The sequence below is a fragment of the Siniperca chuatsi genome, linkage group LG19 (genome assembly GCF_020085105.1).
Source record: "Siniperca chuatsi isolate FFG_IHB_CAS linkage group LG19, ASM2008510v1, whole genome shotgun sequence".
Lineage (NCBI taxonomy): Eukaryota > Metazoa > Chordata > Actinopteri > Centrarchiformes > Sinipercidae > Siniperca > Siniperca chuatsi.
The window spans coordinates 22551919-22565822 of record NC_058060.1 but is presented as its reverse complement, the minus strand read 5'-3'; positions in this window follow the sequence as shown (position 1 = coordinate 22565822).

Sequence of the window (13904 nt, the reverse complement as noted above, 5' to 3'; positions counted from 1 at the left end):
ATATTCACTCTATCAAAACTCTCATTGGTGGACTGAAAACTTCTATCCAGCGATATAGGTTAATTGCATATTGAGCAAAGCAGCCCATTTGTTAAGTGGCACACTTGTTCTTGGTGACCATTAACTTACAGAAAGCTATATAGCAGTGTGGAAATATAACACTCAGCTGTGATCTCAATCCTTAAAAAAATGTGGCCTCAATTATATTCTTACCTCACGTGGCCATTCCATAGTGAATTTCTCTGTTTCTCTACCTGTTCCCCCAGGCCACGCACTTTGGTGATTGCTGGTCTGGGGCTGTTTTTTATGGTTTGGGCCCCTTAGTTTCAATTAAGGAAAATCTTAATGCTACAGTATACAATTATATTTTAGACAATAGTGTGCTTCTAACTTTATGGCAACAGTTTGTGTGTGACCCTTTCCTGTTTCAACATAACAATACCTCCATGCACAAAGCCAACTCCATAAAGAAATGGTTTTCCCAGTTTGGTGTGGAAACACCTGCACAGAGCCCTGACCACAACCCCATCCTACACCTCTGGGGTGAACTGGAATGCAAACTATGAGCCGGGCCTTATCGCCCAACATCAGTGACCGATCTCACTAATGCTCTTGTGGCTCAATGGGATCAAATCCCTGCAGCCAGGTGTAAAGTCTGAAACCAGAAGAGTGGAGGCTGCTATAGCAGCAGATTAATGCCCAAGGTTTTGTTTCAACAATCGCATATTGGTGTGATGTTCGAATGTCCACATACTTTTGGCCATGTAGTGTATATGAAATATTTACAGCTGTAAATAGGAAATTGCTGGGCAGAACAGCGCAAAACACACACACACACACACACACACACACACACATTTGGTAGCCAGCCAGAGCTAAAAGACTCTTCTGCTGTTGGCATAGAAACAGTACATGGACAGTTAAGGGTAAAGGGTAATACTACTCAATCACATGCAGCTTTGAAAAAATCCTCCCCATGCTCTTAAGACAGAAATGTCTTTACTAGTGCACACAAGTGGTTATCTTCCATCTACACATTCAAGATACAATGTTTCTGACCTGTGATCTGGCTTGTCAAAAAGTTTCACTTTCTGTAGACACATGTGCATGCTTGACAAAGAGTCTGTAATGATGTGTAAATTTAGCAACATGTAGCAACATGATATGCTGTGACATTGTCACCTTAAAAGCCAGATTCTTATTTCAACTTTGATCGTTTGAAATGTTCTCCCATCAAGTACATTTAGATCAATTTTATATGTAGATGGTAAGGATAGAGATTTTATATTTCTATCCTTACCATCGACATATAAATATATATCCTTATCAATTTTGCTGTAACAGGAAAGGAGTAACATCAGCAGCACACATTTCTCCCTCAGTCAATTCTGTTAGCTCAAGGTTACTAGCACTGCAGTCCAAATTGGGACATAAGTAAATCCTGCTATACAAAGCAACCCTGATTGAATTTGTTGTTGTTTTTCTTTGCCAAGAACAGTGATGATTCATGATTACATTTTTACATCTCAGTTTATTATGTAGTGATCAGAAATAAGTTAAAGATTAAGGTGTTTGTGAAGCTGACATAATAAAGTGTGAGCAGCTATTTTGGTACCTCATCAAAATAATTACAGAGCCACAGTAAGGTGCGCTGGGCGACTTCGCAGCAAATGGCGTCAACAAACGTGAGCTTTAATGCCCGCAAATCATTTGACATGGTGTCAGTAAACTGCAGACAGCAGGCAAATGTTGACCAACCCAGTCGGTCTGTCAACCCTTTATGCCAAAGGATAGCAAAGGGACCAGAGAGGCAAATGATCTAACACTGCTGAGTCCATCTTTCTGTGGACAGAGTGCTCAGTGCTCTTTAGGAGACAGTTCATATTTCACTTGTGAGCGACCAAACCTAATACCTGAATTTCATTTGGAGAAAATGGGGTGAATCTAAAGGGTAACAACGTGTGTATGTTCACTCCACTCCACTGTCACGATTGGATTTTTCACGTTAGGTTTTTCTTCTCTTTGCCCTGCCTCGCTCCCCACCTCCTTTTTTTTTTCTGTCACTTAACTGTGTGGGTGTTTGGAAGTAGCCATGACAAGTTGAGCGTCAAATGGAGCTGACAGATTGTTGACATCTTCACTCACGGCGTACCTGGATTAAATGCTCTTGACAGGGACTGCTGTTTTATTTCTCGGGTGGGATCAGATCAATTATGAAACAGTCATAGTTGCATGTCAGCTTCTGTGCCTGCATGACACACGACAGTCATGTCAGCCCCTGTCCTTTGTTAGCTGTAATGCATTCGCTCGATGTCATCCATTGTGCTTTGTCCATGTCCACTGTCAAGCCACGACATCACAAGGGAGGAGTGTCCGGGGACCAAAGCCTTTGAATAGATACCCTGAAACAATATTTTTTATTCATACACACAGTGTTTGTCCATATTAATAAAACCATAAAAGGAATGTGGTTCAGATAGATGCCTCTGGGTTGTTTGCTTTGGTTTGTGTGGTTTTTCTTTCTTGCATTTTCTCTGTATTTTTCTGCATTTTTTTCCCACTCCTTTAGTTAAGAATTCCCTTGCAGTGATGTCCATATGGTGGAATGATATTCAAAATTTTCAGGGTTTGTATATAAAGTGGATCACACTTCCTTCAAGCTCAACAAACACATTCCCTACCTGCTGAGCACAGACTTCTCAATGCTTTGATCATCAGAAGCCCCCCGCACCACACACACAAACATGCACACACTCTTAAACAGTCTATCGGCTAGTGTGGTAGCTAGCTCGAAAAATATCCCAAAAGCTTTTGTTTTGTTTAACCATTACACCTTGCCCAACTCAACTTACAGCTGGGTAGGATGCTTTTCTTTTAACACAGCAGCACCCTTTTCCTTGCATTATTAATGTTCTGGACATGACAAGCACATCGCCTCCAAACTACAGTATGTGGCTAATGTTTATAATGATCCTCTTTCAAACGTAGTCTCACCCTGCTACAGCAATGTAAAAATAACCATTAAAATGAACTCTATCTAGGCAGATCTCTTGGGCCAGATGATGAAATCTTCTGCGCTCTCTTCTCCCAAGCAGGACATCATGGAGCACAGTCCTCACTTTCAAATAGGGCTTCTCATACTTTTCTGCGAAAACAAGCAGAGAAACTTTCACAGACTTTCACTTGTGTATTTATAATTTTAATATTATCTCCTGTGCTGCACTAAGCTAACTCGGTAATAAAATGCTTGTTAAGTTTGTCAGTGTTTTTTGTTACACAAGGGACATAATGCATCATGTGCCCTTTCAGGTTCTGTTTTCATCAAGCATCTCAGAGTAGAAAATCAGTCCTAACCGGTCAAAAATTCTCAGAGTGAAGAATATTTAGTTCTGATTTTAGACTCTGGGGTAAAAGCACTTTATCAACTTTCTTAACCTCGGAAATGAGTCATAATTCTGGCAATATTTAAGAGATCTCCAGAGGTGTCCTAACCTGTTAGGAGTTGCCAGGAGAGTGCTGTCAGGCTGAGAAATGTGGGCACATTCCGTGGCAGAAGAGATGTTTTGGGAACACTCAATGAAAAAAATGCAATTTTGACAAAAATGTAATAATTTTTGTAACTGACCTTGTGTAGGATGCAATTCCTCCATCAATAATGAGAACACACAGTGTTTCTGTAGAACCTAAGATCCTTGCAACCTTACAGTTTTTGACAATAGGCATAATGCAGCTTTGTGACAGTGGTGATTTTGATCTGTCAACCAACGTTGTTGGCAAATCGAAGTTTGATGGCTGCTACATTTAAAATCGTGCAGATTCATTTCCCCACCACTCAGTGGGAAGTCATGGAAAAACAATGCTTGCTATTATAGGCATTGTACAACGATGTGTTTGGACAGGGCTGACTAGGATAATTTCACAAACCTTGTGTGTACATTTATTTTTTTAAGCCAAATGGGAGGCTTGAAGCCTACTATGTGAATGGCATATATTTAAATATAACTATATGATTTAAGCTATTTACGTTTCCGTGTTTCCACATTGCAGTACGTTATCATACATTTTTCTTTGCAGCTGAGAGTGTTGTAAAACAGCGACCTCACACTGTCCCAGGAGTCTCCTTGCTTAAAGTAGGTGTAGGAAATGTCATACTCTTGGCTGACTGTTTTTCATCCTATAACTCAGCACCATTTCTAGAAACAAGGGAGTCGCGTGATAGATTTGGGCCCACATGTTCCTGTTACTAGTGATACAGCTGCATTTTGCATTTAAGCTGGACAATAAAAGCATTCTATCTAATCACTGCCTCAGTTGTCTAAGGTGAAGGTCTCTCTGTATCAGTGATACAGCCCACTGTCCACTCCTCCATGTCAAGTAGACAGTCAGACAAAACAGATTGGTATCATCTGACTTAGTGTCGTCCTTATCGTGATCCTCATGCTGTTGTTCCACTAATGCCTTGCCGTTCTCCGTGTTTGGTCTTGCCCGTGCTGTTTTCGCAGTGCTAATGTGTGTTCCTGGGGGTTTGGTTTACACAGATTTGGCCTCCTAACTGTGCCATTTCTACCCTCCTAATCTCAGAAACATGACTGCTATCTGATCCTCACCAAAAGCCACTTAGACAGACTTACACAGGGTCTGCTTTGGTCGGCAGACAACAGACGGCTGAGCATGTTTCGCAGTCAACTTGGAAAATAATAAGATCTGAGTAATTTGAGGGCTCCACTGCAGTGGTCAAAGAAAATTGACCATAATTACACAGCTATACAGTATCAGGAATAATGGGAACATGAATTAGAAAGCTGGGTTTGCTCATCTAACATCTTTCCAATACATTGAAACAGAAAAGGGGAATTCTTATTAATCAAAGTTACCGAAAACCCTGTAAATTGTGAAATAATTACCAGAGATGATTCATCTAGAGAATGTTCTCGCATGGCAAAGTAGGCTATTGTTCACACACAATACAGTACACAATACATGATGTGGCATATTTTTAGGTTATTTTCTGTAAAGGTCAGGGGGTTACTGTTTTCATCAGTAGTTCACAAAAAGAGGCTATAAACCTTTTTCACAAACACACCTTCTGATTAAAAAATGGAAAACATTTTTTTTTCACATACGTAAGTGATATCCATATGTCACAAAAACCACACACAAAAGAGATGGAGAGGAGGGATGATGATAACACAGGATTGTGAGGTAGTGTGGAGTGAATGGAGCGTGGGAGGATCCCGCCTGTGTGTCCATGGTAAACACTCGGCTGCTCATGGCAGAATAGGGAAGCAGATGGGTCACAGAGAGAAACATATCACTGTGTGGAGTGACATCCGGAGATCATTACATCCAATCAGAGCAGCGCAGGAAGTGCAGACCGATTGAGATTGATGGCACCAGACTGCTGCCTTACAGCTTTGAATAAATGAGGAGAAGAAAACAGGGCAACAGAACAACAAAACCACAGTGTCCTCTCCATTTCTCACCCATAGAGAGAAAAATGCCCTCTCTGTTCTTGTTTCAATGTGCAGCATTGTGTGTGAGTGTGTGTGTGTGTGTGTGTGTGTGTGTGTGTACAAGCTTGTGTGCACGTGCATTACAGTATGTTTATGTGTAGTAGTTAGAAGGGATGCAAGCAAGAGAGCAGAGGGAAAGTGAAAGAAAGAGAGTTACTAACTAATGGTTTCTATTTTCTCAATGTTGAGTTTATGTTACAGATATACAGCCCATGTTCACAGTGCAGTGCAATACAGAGATAAACAAATTACTGTCTAAAGGGGCGTCAATGAGTAGTATTAAGCTGTATATTGTAAGTGACCAAAGAATGAAAAGCACCACCACATTTAGGGTATAGCTTAAGGTAGACCTGGTTGTCACAAAAAGATCAGATAGAAACTAGCTAAGAAAAATAAAAGAGATCAAACAGAAACATATTTTGAAAAGAAAATTCAACACTATGAAAAAAGTTAAAGTGATATATTTCTGCAGTGTGAAGTAAATATCTTATTTACTTTTTATTTTGCTTGAGATTAATTTAGAGCATGGTTAAGGTTTGGTTAGGTTTAGGCAACAAAAACGACTTGCCTAGGTTTAATACTTTGTTAAGGTTAGGGAAAGATCATGGTTTGGGGTAAAATGACTACTTTGTTATAGGGGAGCTTCGTGGTCATGGTTACAATAATAAACATGTGTTTCAGGCTAGGGGACAATCGTGGTCCTGCTTCCAAAAAACTTTCTGTTGGTTGGAAACGAGAAACAAACGGCGGTCTCCCGTGTTAAAGTCCGACATCCCAACCATCCACCCCGACCTACCCCCTATACGGGCTCTATCATAACGTCACCTTATTTCCTACCTTGCTCTCGTCATAATTACTACAGCCACTAGAGGGCTTTGTCACTTGAACGTAAACATATGTTGTTTAGGGGTGCTGGCTGAAATACTTGATGTTGTCGTTCTTCTTGGGAGGACAGTCACCAAATTCCACCATGGAAGCTATACAGCAAAGTGACTGATTTCTGTTAGGTCCAACCAGCAAAGTCTTTATATTTCCTGCTCGCGGTTTTGCTGCTTGCCAGTCAATGTTCATCATTCAGTATGTGGTGCTACTAACACAAACTGATAAATTGGAAGATTTATGTTGTCGTGTGCCACTGTGGCTAGCTGACTGCTGGCTTGTATTTTTTCCCTGCAAACATTTTAGCTTAACTTAACCTTCTGTTGATTAGTGTACTCTGACTCATATAAGTACCTACCTGTTATATGTCTAACTGAACTATGAAAACACTCAATGTGTCTTCACGCAAAAGTGATTCATATTTTCAATCACACTGAAGTGTCCCCGAAGAAAGCTCAGTATTTTGGAATGCACACAGCGAAAGACAAGGTCATACCAAGGACAGCAGCTAAAAACAAGGATGTTTTTTTTTTAATATGACTGTTGACTCATGCACTTTACCACACACATTTGGCAGCATTTTAGAGAGACAGAGAAGACTGCTTAGTGTAATGGCTACTAATGGAGACCTCTAAGAGCAGAGCAGCGAGCAAATCTACAAGTCAATTCCGTTCAATACAATTTTATTCAACATCAATGGACACAATGTAAAGTAAAAAACAATCATTATAAATAAGTCAAAAATACACGTATCATGTACAGCTACTGTATCAAAGAGGTTATGAAAGTACAGTGCAGACAGAGGTTAGCAGTTATATGATCAGCTTAATTTATAGAAGTGGTAGACAATGGTTCAGTGTCCTTTACAAAGCTTCATTGTTTCTGATAAAAAGACTTTTTGTTCTATTTATATGGTCCTACCTTATTCACAAGTTACAAGCACAAATTGCACATCTGTGTCTGTTCCTTGTTATTTTCAAACAAGTTGCATGCTTTATTTATAGGACTAATCTTCCAAGGCTGGAACTCTGTTCTGAAGCACTTAATTAACTGTGCATTCTGACGCACGCCTGACATTGTGGCAATGAGGCCTGCATCTTGACACAACAGATATTTGAAACTACCAAATCAACTTTTTTTTGCAAACACTTTTCAAAAGACTTGATGAGTGACACGATAATTTGAATGCGATGCACTAGTGAACAAGGTATTAATTATCAACTTTTGTTCCCGTCCATATATTGCATGTGAGTAAAGTAATGTGCTTTACATGTGATTTATATTCTTAAAGACTATGACAGATGACAATAGGTTTTATTTTTAGACAGCACTATTAGGCACACTCTGCAATCATTGCACACAGTGAGTAAACAGCATGACATTCTGATTTGTTAATTTTGGTGACACACTAAGCACTCCCTGTGTAGACCATAAATTAATCTGAGCCTCAGTGTACAAAAATACTATAACTGCTCCATCCAGACATTCTAATAACAGATCTGATCAACAGGAGACATGCACATCCAAACCTATCAGGTCTTCTCCAGCGCTTGAGAGCAGACCAGCAGCTTGTGTTGGAGAGTAGATGTCTATCTATAATCAATACATCACAATCTGGCCTTATCTCCCTCTCTGACATGCTGCACAGCCACTTTTCCACACCCTCCAATGTCCTCCGGCATCGCATCTGAGAACGTTGACAGCAATTATGGATTGCCACATTTTTCCAATAAGCCTAGAGTCAGCATAGCCCAGCAACATTCAAAGATTTTAAATTTGGTAAAATAACTTTTTTTAAGAAAACAAAGACAACAACAGATAACGTGAAAACAGCAAAGCCTGTTATTTCCCCCAAATATCACATGCTGCAGCACTTCTGGCAGACTTCTCGCTGTATTCACCCTCCATCAACCATTAGTTTAACTAAGATTGATTCCCACATCATGTTGTCGCTCCCCCAAACTCCTGCTGTGGTTTTGTCCCTGTTGAGTTGCTCTCCCCAACAGGCTGGTGACCTTAGAGTGAGCGCTGCCCAAGGCTTCCAAAGAAAAAGATGCCTCCTACTGTCTGAGGGCACCCCACACCCACCCACTACCTCTAGTCCACTTTAGGGATGTCATTGCCCCTTCCTTTATGCCCTGGGGGCCTACAGGGGCCAGTGATTTACAGATCCTATCTCCATATGGCCAGGCCTTTAAGGAACATCTGACAGAGAGGATATTTTTCTTGCATGTCATTTCACCCTTCCTATGCAGACTTTATTATATTCTTACTGTACTGACCCTACAACATTCTGCATATGGTACCTGAGGCATAATCTGTCAGTTTTTGACACGGCAAGGCTATTTTTCTTATGCAAATTTTTGTTTACATGCCCTTTTGTTTCTGATGTCGTTCAGTTTTTATCCCTAGGATTTGGGTTATGTTGCAAGCTCTGCATGGCTACAAGTATTGACAGGGGATGGTGGCACAATGGAGTGATGGCATGGCTCTGAGATGGAAAGAAAGGAAGAAAGGCAGGGGGGAGAGGAGACAGAGCGGAGGATAGAAGCGGCCCTGCTGGAGGCTCGCCACAGGCTACGTCTGACATCCCTCTCTCTGACGGACTGATGAGATTACCCTGACATTTTTTCCTTCTAACTTAAATTGCATTACCACAAGGATCTTATGTTAGGCAGATCTCCATATTATTCTCAATGGATTTGGGTTCCATTTTGCTCTCTGCTTCATTCTGTTCACTCACACTCAGAGGGATGAAATCTTCTTTACAGCCTAGCATGTATTATCCATTGGCAAGACTACATGGATCTCATTTCAGAGGCTATGCAGTATATTTGCCACAATATATCATGGTAATGCAGTGGCCCCTGTTCAGGCCCCTCCTACCGTAAACTAGAATGATGCAGGTCACTGTGGTTGTGACACTTGATTGGTCAACTATCCTTGCACGGTGGAAAGGTAACAGAATGAACTAATCAAGCAATTCAGCCTTAGGGTCATTGATAATTAAAGATAACCCATTTAAAAAGCAAATCCAAACATAGACCATGAACTATACAGATTGGGGTCACAAGAGCATGTTTTTTTATGCCACTAATTTACATTCAACCTTTGCATTTCACCAGTTTCACCTTGACATTTAAGGTTAACTGACAAATTAGGGTGCAGTTTTTCGGGGGGGTGTATACACTGGGCATCTGTGTTCACCACCAGAGTCGGCACTCTCTCTTTGCTGTGTTGCATAGCGTAATGGTCTCAATTAGTCTAAAAGTCACCGTGGGTAATAATTCACCTCTCTTAGGCTTCATTTCCTCAGATTCAAGTCAAGCATAGCACAGGAAATGACACTTCAGGAGCTTTTAAAAAATGATGAGGACAAGCAGAGCGATCAGGGCGGTAAATCAGGTGAGTGACTTGCGAATGGCGACAGCATGAGGTGGCGGCAGAGCCTGTCAGTCGCCGTGGTGACATGTTCATCAAGGTGCAGGTGACATCACTCAATCAATGTATCAGTCACCAGAAAGACTGGTCAGTGGCATCAAACACAGATCTCATTACTGGAGTGGCTCCTGCTAAAATCAATCACTGACAGTTTGGCTTATTTGAAAAATAAATGTAATCTGGTTTGGGAAAATGTCTGCATATACATGCCAGTAGTTTAATCTTACACTGTATATTAGGATTCACCCAATGCTGGCATTTGTCAGAGTTTTTGTATTTTGAAGGTGATAAGTGCCAATATTCATTCATTATATTAAATCACATACCTGTACGCGTTGAAAAAAGGATTCTCTCTTGCCATCAAAACTAAAAAAGCAGTTACACCGTATTAGGATACTCAAATCCTCCACTGCAACACAGCTAGATGTAATTATTTTAGGTGGGTTAGCAGCCCTTTAAGGCAGATCGATCTACTCCACCTGGGACACGTTAGCGCAGCATTTCTCAACCTTTTCTGGTCCGTGACCCTATTTTCAGGTCCCAAAATTCTCATGACCCCAATTAGAGTAGTCAAGTTGTCATGTGAGTTTGAGTATGGCACACTTTTGTATGCTATTTTGAAGAGCTTAGAAGGACCTGGAAATTAATTAGAATGAAATGCTAATTTATTTCATTTTAAAACAGTAATGGATTTCATTATTTTCCTGTTTTAATTGTTATAATTATAACAACTTGCCTCTTCGGTGAAATTTGAAATGTTCTACATTTGAACGCAGCGATGTTGTTTTGTCTGCTTTTTCTCTCACTTGTTTCTTAGTTTCTATATAAAATTAACCTGCCGTTTTATGACTAATTGCCCCTGTGTTTCAAAGGTGCTATACAAATACACTTTCCTTTCCAATATACATTTGTTTAGTAAAATATGTCTTAAAATCTCTGACAGCCACATAAGCATATTCAGCGACCCAACATGGTGTCTTGACCACAAGGTTGAGAAACTCTGCAGTACTCCCTTTTATTGTTAGGTTTACTAATTGCAGCTGTGGTCTGGGAGAAACATGTCCTTAACCAAATTTATTGTTAATTACACCTTTACAAAAATGATGATAAATGATATGGCTTGTGTCACATTCCACCATGCTGGCTAGGCAAAATAGATCAGGGCAGCAGGTATCATTTGCACCTTGTAAAAAGTTCCTGATAAGCACCCCAGGGACAGGAGATCAGTGGTGACCTTGAGTCCACCGGTGGATAAAGATCTTTTCCATATTCATTCCAATCCGGAAACCATGACTTACCAATCATTAAAAAGCTTATAGATTTGGCATCCCTGGGCCATCTCCATTTATCATGCAGCTAGTGATAATGGCTACTCCGCTTACATACAACTCTAACACTATTTTCCATTCAGAAGAGAGGAAATACAATTACAAAAGTGCAACTTGCAATTATCACCTTTTATCACAGTGCTAATTGTTCCCTGTATTTTCCCTGTGTCATGGCACGGGAGTGTTTGGGCTGACTGCTCTCACAATTTGTGAAAATGATCCGAAGTGACTGAAACATAACACCACACATTTAACTTCTGCTAATAACATGTGAACAGTTATGATTTTGCTAATTTGTATTCTGGATCATTTAAAGGTCAATGAATGAGGAATTTCATGCAATGTTTAAAATATACAAAATTAAAAAAATTAACCCAAAATTACTATTATACTATTTCTGCTGGTGTCCAATAACCATTTTATCAGTGGCTGGGAAATGTATCATTTCGAATAAATCAATACAATCTGATATTAAAAACATTTTCCCATATATTCCCAGATGGTTTTCGTATAAATTTCAGACTTCCACAGACACAGAAATGATTAATTTCTCATCCTTCCAGACATTCCAGGAACCCTGAAACCCTTTGAACAAGTTCAATACAGTCAAGTTGTCAGTTTTCGAGACGAGAACAGATTGAGGGTAAAGAGCCTCGGGGGTAATGGGATGAAGTCTGTTGCCACATTGTTGCAACATGCGTGGGATTCCCATGGGAGGGCTGGAAATGGAGTCAGGACACAGTTCCTTCCTGACATCTCAGGCCCACGTGCCACTGCCTTCACATCTCTCCCTCTGTGTTTGATGTCCAAATTGAGCTCCGCTTCATTGCCTTCATAGCTGCCTCCCCTCTGTGCTCCTCCTCTCATCGCCTCTCCCACGGTTCTCACAGAGGAGATGTTGAAACTACTGTTAAACTTATAAACTGGCTTGCTGATACATATTTGGGGCTGGTTTTGCTAAATATGGGATTTCATCCAAACATATTGTCCACTTGCCAGTAACATGGAAACAATCTATGGAACCCTGAATGAAATTAAAGAAATGCACATTTTATTTATTCATTTAATTGCACAGGTAATAATTAATTCTTAATTTCAAGGAAGTAATATTAATGGACAGTATCTCAGTGTTTCACGTAACATTAAATACATGACTAAGTTGATCATTTAGCTTTAATGAGCTGACAACCCTAACAGAATTTCATTGAAATGGGCTTTAGTGAAACGTTTTAGTGTCAGGATGTAAAAGTGTCTTTTAGAACATCATCTAACAGCAACATCTTTTGCAGAAAAACACTACTTCATTTTTTTATTTTATTTTTTTATTTATTTATTTTTGCATAAATTGCCAAATGGTCAGAATCAAAACTGCTGTAGTTGGTGAAGAAAGAGGTGAAATCTCTGGAAAGTCAAAGCAACACGAGGAATGTCATGCCTCTCAACATTGCTGGCCTCCTGCTGGCTAAGTAGTCACAGTTTTTGCCTCAAAAGTTCGCCTCATTGGTCAGATGAGTTTCCACACATTTCACTTTGAAATGAGAACAGCAGAGAGATGGGGCTACCGCTGTTTCTGACATATTATCATGCTCATCCGTGGTCACTGCCATTTTTATTACCCCTAAGCAAATATGAATACATAAAAGTCACCTACCACGGCTTTAAATGTGCTGAATGATAATTAATAGCATCTAAGTTCTTTAAAATACCCATATCGGTCAACCTGGAGTCCAAGCAGGATTTATTTGCTTCTCTCTCCTCGGCTTGCTTAACCTTTCTGAGTGTGGTTTGGTGTGGCTGCTACTCCATCGTGGCACACACTGGGTAGGAACAGGAAGGAGCTGTGAGGATCTAGGGTGGAGCTGGTGAGACTGTTGGGGTTAGAGAGGTGGTTGGAACAGATTGGTTGATATCACACTCTCACCTCCAGGGGATAAAGGACCGGGAGGCGTGGTGGGTTTGGACGTGTGTGCATTCGTGTGTGAGTGTGTGACAGCAGGAGTGGGTGGGTGGGTGAGTAAGGGATTGTGGGAAATACAAAATCCTCAGATTGCTGAGTATGGATGCCATGACCCCACACCGACCCCCATTTCCTGTCTCAATTGCCTCAGCATGAGCTGGGCTCCATTTCACAGCACCGCTGTTTCTTCTCTTGCCCACAATCATGAGGACTCATGTGGGAGTCCACACCATGGACATCTCTATCATCATGAGTAAATAATGACAAAGGGTCATTGTGTGATCATGAGTTACAATGCCTGATCCCAGCCTTGTGATCTCTAATGGTATCACTGTCACAGTCAAGCATCCTGAAAGACCGAAGATTCAGTTGGCCAACCGTGAATTAAAAGTAAGTTTGGGGGCAATTAAAGTGAACATTTAATTTACATTAATATACAAATATTACTGTCAGCAGTAGTCTGTTACAGCGTAATCGTCCATTACTTTGTTTCCAGGCTCATTAAGCTACATGTTTGACATATGGATGATATCTCAGGGTAATGAGTGGATGGCATGTAAGCATCATTGTGCATCTATTCATGCTTGCGTGTCTGCCTTTGTGTATATTTGTGTGTGTGTATGTGTGTCAATTTTAAAGTTCTGCAATACCTTCTTTTGTGCATGACCGTGACATACAGGTATTATAGCATTAAGAAAAGTTTTCTCATTCTCCCTTTTTTGTGTAGTCATTAAAGTCAGCCATCACTGACCAAATCAAGGGTGACATGTGTGAGGAAATCCTTGA